Below are 7,420 nucleotides of genomic sequence, written 5' to 3' on the forward strand. Positions count from 1 at the left end.
GATAAATTATAAGGTAATAGTACAACTCTCACATCCAGTACCTCATTGTCATCTCACAAGCAAGCTGACAGCTGAGCCAGCCCACCACTGCAATGTTGATGAAAACTACTGACATCTCCACTCTAATGCTACACCAGCACTAAACCTGACTTTAGCAAATGCAAAACTTCACACTGAGCTCGAATATAGAGAAAGGGTTTGAAATGACTCTCTTCCTTTGTTCTCACCATACCCACAAGAGAGGAAAGGGGGAAAAAATGAAAGAGGGGAGCAACTGAGATAGTGGAGGCACCCACAGAGAAAGAGTCAGAAAGGGCCACAAATACAGATATAATCCACTTAGAAGCAGAATTATCTGATTAATTGTGTATTTGCTGTTTTGCCAACTAGAATGGAGGGTCTACGATGGCAGAATTCTTTGTGCCTTGTTCAACACTGTATCCTCAGTGTCTGGCACATATTAGATGCTAAATATATTTGTTGAGCGACTGAATAAATGAATGAGATTAGTGCTCTCAGGGAGATGAGAGAAAAAATACAAACACACAAATTTGCTTCTATGTGCGCCTGGCCTATATTTGCAACTGCAAGATGAATTGGAAGGGGGACTGGTCCAGCAATTATGTGAGTGGAAACTTATAGAAGGTTTATGGGAAAAGAATCTTTGAAAAGGAGTTTTAATGTGTGATCAAGCTGGATAAGATTGCAATAAATTTAATTAAGTAAATGAGTAGTAATATAAAAAACAACAGTGGTACAACATTAGAATTTAGTTTTTCTCTGTTAAAAGGAAAAAATTTTCATAGGTTATTGGTGTGCTTTTAATAAGAAATTATGAACAGAATTTTTCTTTACGTTCAATGAAATCTGCCTAGAAAAACAAAGATTCTGTGTTTTATTTATAGGGTCTTTGATTACTTAGGAGAAAAAAAACCTAAGTCTTTCCAATATTAAAAGAACTAAGGCCTTTTACAACTATTTAGCTTTCTGTATTACCCGTGAAATCTTTGTCACTTTGGTTAAATGGGTAACTAAATATTGTTCCATAATGATTGAGGATTTTATTTAATTAAATGCCCAAGCCTTTTTATTTTTATTTTTTGACAAACTTCCCAAAGTCAAATTCTAAAATGAAATCTTTTGACCACAAACCAACTTGGAAATTGAAAAAGGCCCATGGAACATTTCAAAGGATTTATTATCCCCATAAAAGAGAGATATTAAACTAATTAGGCTTATTTGCTATGTTAAAATTACATGAGAAGCATTGTCAAATAAGTGATGCTAAACCTCTTTTAAATATACTTGTGTATATATATATATATACAGTTAAAATAAGTGTTCTAGAAATTTTATGAAACTCCTAGAAATCTGATCTGTCCTGACATATCATCACTTGTAATTCTAGTGATTATCTTGAAGTATTGTGTGTCACAGAAATCAAATTTTGTTGTCAAGTGCATTGTAATGAACTCTAATTAGATCTTCAACACTGCCATTTTTAAGTCTTTTATCATTGACACACTTCTACTTTTACTCAGATGCTTTTACAAAAGTGTTCCTCAAAAATGTGTTTCATCTTCAGAGAGATTCATGGAAAGGCCTTTTTAACAAATACAGGTTTCTTATTACCTTAAGATCATAAAGATTTCCAGAACTAATGGAAAAACTGGATTTAAGCAGAGCAAGAATCAATAATATGGGACTGAATGAACTGAAGAGAATGATTTTAATTTTTATGACCTTTTGTTTAAAACACTGCTGATTTTTTAAAGCATTTTGCTGTTTCAGATTGAAGAAAAATTTTTTTTTGCTAACTGACTTTGAAAAATTATACCTTTGTAAGCAGAATTGAGGCATTTATCTGTTTCCCCTACCTGAGTCCTCCAGAATTCAGCAACTTTCAGTTATATTTTCATGGCAATATGTTTATTTGCATAAGTTCAATAAGAATCTGTTCTCCCTGTAACAGGACACAATTGGAACCATTGGTTATATTACCAAGGCTTTGACTGGAATGTTGTATTTGAGATACACATGCACAGACTCAGATATGACCAGATAGCTTTAAGGAACAAAGGTTGACTTTACGGAAGCAATAAAATTCCTTGAGAATAAAACAGCATGGTACCTTATTTATAGGGTTCTCAGCAGCCTTCCAAGTGGGAAGATCACTTTCTGGCAGGTGCAGGAACCTCAGGATATGGTCGGGGACCTCAAGAAGAGAGGAAGTAACCCAAATCTATAGATATTGCAGGTGAAGTCTGATGGCAAGTAATCGGCTTGGCTGCTTAGCCTCGAGGGTCTATTAAAAGTTCGATCTGGAGACTCCTTATGAAAAGTTCCAGCAAAGCAGATTTAAAAGAGCCTCTATGATCAATCACTACTCTTGCTGCATTTGTATAAATAATTAGGGCAGGTTTGGGGTTTTTCTTTTTTTTGGAACTATATTTATTTTGCCAACAAATTAGTCTTAACTTGGCTATTTTTGAAAATTGAGGATGATTTTAGAAAAAATTTATGTTTCAGTAACACACCTTTGTAGATTCTAAGTTCTGATACATTTTCACTGTAAACTGGACTAGATTCTGAATTCTTCTAGTTTCCTAGAAGCCAATGTCTGTCTACAGCTCTCCAAAACAACATTTCCACTTTTTCTCCCACCTTTCTGACTTGGAATCATTGAGAACTAAAACTGCCCTTTCTCCTGAAGCCCTGAAAACTGACTATAAAATTGATGTAAACTTCAGAGAAATCACCACAATAACTCATGTTTAGACAGTCTTCATGGCTGTTAGGATATGGGCCACTCAGAAACTTGGCCTGAGCACCTGAGGACATCATCAGAGACATTTAAACTACTAAAGATGCTTTGACCCTAACATCTAGAAACCTCCTGAAATGAGTTTAACTGAACTTCCATATTGTCAGGACTAAGAGACTGCCTCAGTGAGATGAAACATACCAGCTCAATTTTTAATGTGTTAAATTTCCAGAGAAGTTTCAGAGGAGGGAATGTGGGAGCCAAGGGCAGACTCCCCCAAAATGTGCTGCTTTGGCATATTGATTATTTTGAATGGATTATTATCTTAAGAAACAGACAGTGCAAAAACACGCTGACCCCCATTTGTCTCCAGAAAGCAAGAAATATATCTCCCAGGTGATAGGCACCTACCCTGTACCAGGAGGTAAAGGACATCCTTATCACCAGGGAGAAGGAATTCAGAGCCAAGAATGCTATATAAACAAACCTTGTTACCTTTAATTAATGTACTACCCCAGCCCAAATTCTGCTTAGAATCTCTTATTAACTGAAGCTCCCAAATGTAAGTTTTCTTTGTCCTGTCAATTCCTTGTCCTGTCAATTCCTCACAGATTTGTCGTTTCTTTGTCTAAAAAGTATAAAAACGGCCTGCTTTGGTCATTTCCTTGGGGCTCAATTTTATTCTTGGGCCTCCGTGTGCACATAATTAAACTTTTTCTCTCCTGTTCATCTGTTTCATGTCAATTTAGTTCGTAGACCAGCTAGAAGACCGTTTGAGGGCAGAGGAAAAGTTTTCTTCCCCCAAACCCCTAAGACAACTTCCTGCTTTCATATTCTGTGCCTTAAACCAAAGCCAGGCGTACTTGAGAGAGAAACAGGAGAAATGGACTGAGCTGTTTCCTCAGGTCTCACCCAATGGAAGAAAGATTTTTGTTCTTGTTGTTTCTAAGTGACCTAAGGAATGAAAATCATGAGGTGGAAGAAGGAAGCTTCACAGTTTAAAGCAAACTACAACCTTTTAAAATATAGATGCCATTTAAATCAAATACAAAAGCATTGACAAACTGTCAGCCAAGATTGAAAGTGTCTTCTTATCTAAACTTGTCACCTCCTGAGGTCTCGAAGAGGTGACAGTATTTTGCATGTGGATGCCCTGTCTGAGGTGCTAATTGTCTTCAATTCAGATGCCCTAGGCTTTTCTCAAACCCAGGTAGATTAAAAGGATGATGCCAAAGGTGGCCAGTTTTATAGAGTGGATCTGACATTTCAAAATCTTTTTCTCTAACCTTTCAAAACTAACTTTGTTCTTCAACTAGCTCATCTATAGGTGTGAATTCTCCTGTGACAGTGTTATGATTTGGCACCTGCCGTAAGTTTACACATTCTCTCTGCACTTACTAAAATTCACTTCCTTTACAAAAATGAGAAAAGAAAAAAATTAAAATGTCTTAAAAAGAGCACATCATTTTGATAATATCTGGGTTTATCTAGGAGGTGAATTTCTTAATGCCCTCCTATAAGTGAGAAGGCAGAGACAGGGTTTTGGGGGTGTTTATTTAAGCCTATTTTAAATATGTTTATTCTTTCAACCAACATTTATGAGCATTTACTATATGACAGACATTATAGTAGGGATTTAGGTTAGAGAGAAGAAGAGCTATGATAGAGGAAATGATGGGGTTTTAGAGGCACAGTAGTGGGACATCTAACTCAACTTACATTCTCAATTTGCACAGCCTACTTGAGACAGAAAGTTTTTTATCTTTCCATCTGCTATGTACGACTCCTTTTACTTGCTCTAGTTTCACCTCCTTCATGACTCAGAGGGTGCTCCCTAATTCTAGCTGAAACTCTGCCTGCTAATAAGGTCTTATTCTTGGAATAATAGCTAAGATTTGTTAACCGCCTCCTACATCCCAGGCATGCCTGCTAAGCACTTTGCATGTGTTTGCTCATTTATTTCTGTCAACAACCCTATGAAGCAAATAGTAGTATTATCATTTTACCAATGGGGCAACCAAAACTCAGAGAGCCTAAGTAGCCTTCTCAAGGTGACCCAGCTGGCCCAGAATTTGAACTCAGGCCGTTGACTTCAGCAACTGTTCAACTCACCACTACCCTTATCTGCCTTCCAGCATTAATTCTGAGGTCACTGCTCTGGTCTGGCTGGGCTTCAGACTCCTAGGCAGCAACTGTAATTGTGACTTTCAGAATATTCTTCTTACACTTCTCAAGTGCCAACCATTCCCCTGCCCTTTCTTGTAACAACATGTCTGTTTAGCTACAGGCCTTGGGAGATCAGCTACACTGTTTTTGCCTGGGCCTCACTGGCTAGTAGTGTGTTTTGGAAGGCTCCTACACAGTCACGGTCTCTTCACCCAGGCTTACAGGTCTGGAATCTAAACCATTAGCTTCTATATCAAAGTAACAGAACACTGAGAAGTGTATTTTTTTTTAGATAATTATTTTTTATTGAAGGGTAGTTGACACACAGTATTACATTAGTTTAAGGTGTACAACACAGTGATTCAACATTTATATATATGATAATTCTAGGTACCAGCTATCACCATACCAAGTTGTTACAATATTTTGACTATATTCCTTATGCTATACATTACATCCCGGTTACTTATTTATTTTACAATTGGAAGTGTGTGTGTGTATATATATATATATATATATATATATATATATATATATAGTGTGTGAGGGCATCTCTCATATTTATTGATCAAATGGTTGTTAACAACAATAAAATTCTGTATAGGGGGGTCAATGCTCAATGCACAATCATTAATCCACCCCAAGCCTAATTCTCATCAGTCTCCAATCTTCTGAAGCATAAAGAACAAGTTCTTACATGGAGTACAAATTCTTACATAGTGAATAAGTTACATGGTGAACAGTACAAGGGCAGTCATCACAGAAACCTTCGGTTTTGCTCATGCATTATGAACTATAAACAGTCAGTTCAAATATGAATATTCATTTGATTTTTATACTTGATTTATATGTGGGTACCACATTTCTCTCTTTATTATTATTATTTTTAATAAAATGCTGAAGTGGTAGGTAGATACAGGATAAAGGTAGAAAACATAGTTTAGTGTTGTAAGAGAGCAAATGTAGATGATCAGGTGTGTGCCTGTAGACTATGCGTTAATCCAAGCTAGACAAGGGCAATAAAACATCCACGTATGCAGAAGATTTCTCTCAGAACGGGGGGGGGAGGTTCTAAGCCTCACCTCTGTTGATCCCCATTTTCTCACCTGATGGCCCCCCTGCGACTGTGACTGTCTTAGGTTGTTCCTCCCTTGAGGAATCTTACCCGTCTCTGGCTAACCAGTCATCTTCCGGGAGAAGTGTATTTTTTTTAAGTGATCTGGGCATCTGCTATCCTGGGCAGACCTGGGTACACAGGTAAGGTCTTCATGCCCAATTCTCCTTTTTCTCCTTTTTCTAGACCAAATGAAGGCGCTCCTTGCCAGCTTTTGCTTATCTTTCCCTGTGAAGAGATGATGTATCTGGAACCAGAAGAGAAGAGATTTCTTTTTCCTAGTAGTCTGTGAACTCCTGGAAGCTAGGGGGACGTCCTCTTCCTCCCTGCACACCCAGATCCCAACACAGGACCTGCACCCAGTTAGCTCCTTTGCGTTCTCCTTCCTCTTTCCCTTGGTAGAGAGAACACTCTGCAGAGTGTGTGGTTAGTTTATTTTTTACCTCAAGGAGTATATCATTTCTGACAGTGACTTCTTCCCCAGCCATCATTTACCAACATCTATCCTGTGGGCTGCCTCAGTTGGGTTCGTAGAAACACCTCTTCAGCACCTGCCAGACAAATCCTCATGTAGCCCTCTTTGGAAGCTCAAAAATAAAGTGGAGCTTAGTCTAAAAGGCTAAGGTCCACAGGACTGTCATTTTCTCTGTACCTTTTTCTGGCCTGAACATTTTTAAAGAAACTTCTGATATTATGAATCAGGGATGCCCACTTTGGACGACACACCACAAACCAAAAGTTGGCAAAAGAAGGAATGAAAAGGGCTATAAACTTCCCTAAGCAGCTTTGTAAATACAAACGAAATATTATAACCCAGCAAACAGAACAGCTAATGGTGGTTTCTAAGGGCATTTTGTAGTTACAGATGCAACACTGGCATTTTTTTCCTTTTCCTTCTCAGTAATCAATATTTCAGGGAAAAATGCTAGAAACATTGATCAGTGGGGAGTTCAATAGTGTAAGTCTTTTACAAAACAGGTCATATATGTCCTGAAGTTTCAAAACTGCCTAGATAATGTCAGGAATCATAGTGATAAAGGTATGAGATTTTCAATATTTGTTCAGTCCATGTCTTTCCTGGAACCAACATGGTTCACTGAAATTATCAAAGTAAATATATATCAAGCAAAAATAAATGAGTTTAAATCTCCTGAAAGTTTTACTTACAGACCAGACCCTCAGAGAGCTCTTTGTCATCATTTTATAAGCACTGGTGTATTGTTTAATGCTGCCTACCGCAAAAGTAATCACAGGTTTCTGCCTTGTGTGCAATTATTTTTATAATGTAATACAGAATGAAGAATGAAACCCCAAATAGTAGATAATAAATGTAAAAGACAGAGAACTAGAGAATGTCACAAGTACAGCTGTAATAC

This window comes from Manis pentadactyla, chromosome X, assembly GCF_030020395.1.
Source record: "Manis pentadactyla isolate mManPen7 chromosome X, mManPen7.hap1, whole genome shotgun sequence".
NCBI classification, from domain to species: Eukaryota; Metazoa; Chordata; class Mammalia; order Pholidota; family Manidae; genus Manis; species Manis pentadactyla.